The following is a 1,718-nucleotide window of genomic DNA, read 5'->3' as shown; positions in this document are numbered from 1 at the left end:
CTTCAAAGTTTGAATAATCTACATTTGTGTAGATTATATGTGAATCTGGGTCATTTTAACGTATTTTGACTGTGTTTTTAGGTAAATTATGTGTTTTTTGGTGTTAATAAGTAAGTATTGCAGAGTTTTACTAGTAGATTTTTTGGCCGATAGTGAGAAACTGACTCATTTTACTTTTTCGTTATGTTTTACTATTAGGTTGGCCTACATTTGTGTACATTGTCTATAGATACTTTCAAGGTGAGTTTTTTTATTGATAAATTATTTATCAGCTTTTTAATTTGTCAGGAGAAAATGTTGAAACAGACCCAGTTCAGGATGTAGAAGAAAAAGTAGAAACTGAATCAGTTGAGGATGAAGAACAACAAGGTAATATATACACACTGACTATAAATCTTCAAAACAAATGTATATAAAAAGTTGAGTCAGTTTGGCTTTTCACTTAGTTTTGCCTTTTTTGATCACACTACACTTGTGTAGATTATTTGTAGATACTACAAAGCTGAGTTGGTTTTTCATTAATTTGTTACAGTTAGTTTTGTTTTATTTTTTTTGTTCACACTACATTTTTTTTGTTAAAATTTTGAGTAATCTACATTTGTGTAGATAATATGTGAATTTGAGTCAGATTTGTAAATTTTGACTGTATTTTTAGGTACATTATGTGTTTTTAGGTGTTAATAAGTAAGTATTTCAGAGTTTTACTAGTGGATTTTTTGCATGATTTTGTGAAGCTGACTCATTTTACTTTTTCGTTATGTGTTACAATTAAAGCTGACTCATATTACTTTTTAAGTCACACTAAAGTTGTGTAAATTATTTGTAGATACTACAAAGTTGAGTTGTTTTTTCATAAAGTTGTTACAGTTAGTTTGTCTTTTTTTTATTTGTTCACACTACATTTTTTATTTAAAACTTTGAATAATCTACATTTGTGTAGATTATATGTGAATCTGAGTCAGTTTTGTTTATTTTTACTGTGTTTTTAGGTAAAATTAGTTCTTTTTAGGTGTTAATAAGTAAGTATTGCAGAGTTTTACTAGTAAATTTTTTGCCTGATAGTGAGAAGTTGACTCATTTTACTTTTTCGTTATGTGTTACTATTAGCTTGGCATATATTTGTGTAGATTATGTATAGATACTTTCAAGCTGAGTTTTTTTATTGATCAATTATTTATCCAATTTTTAATTTGTGAGGAGAAAATGTTAAAACAGAACTGGATCAAGATGTAAAAAAAAGTGTTGAAACTGAATCAGCTAAAGAACAAAAACAACAAGGTAAAAAAATAGTTAAAACTATAGTTAAAACTTTTCTTGCACTTAATTATAATCCTGATGTTAATATTCGGTCATTTTCAGAAACAAATCCTACAATGCAAAAAAGTGTGATAGGAGAAAAAGAGACTCATAATGAATCAGTTGTGCATCCTAAATTGCCTGAATCTCAGTTTCATAGCATAAAAGTTGCGATAGACACTAAACAAGCTGAAATTGTTCTTGTTCACACTGGCACAACTGACAATGAGATGGTTAAAGAAATTGTGAAACCAGTTGAAAATGCTAACGAAAGCGGGAATATTGAAGATGAAGACATTAATCCTAAATCAGTGGCTGTATCAACCGAAATTCAAACCCACGATCACCAGGCTGATGTTGATACTGTAATGGTTTATAAGAAAGGTGAAATTGATCCCGATACATAATTTTATTGATAAATT

The sequence above is a fragment of the Erigeron canadensis genome, chromosome 1 (genome assembly GCF_010389155.1).
Source record: "Erigeron canadensis isolate Cc75 chromosome 1, C_canadensis_v1, whole genome shotgun sequence".
NCBI lineage: Eukaryota > Viridiplantae > Streptophyta > Magnoliopsida > Asterales > Asteraceae > Erigeron > Erigeron canadensis.
The sequence above is the reverse complement of the archived record's forward strand: the minus strand, read 5'-3'. Positions refer to the sequence as shown.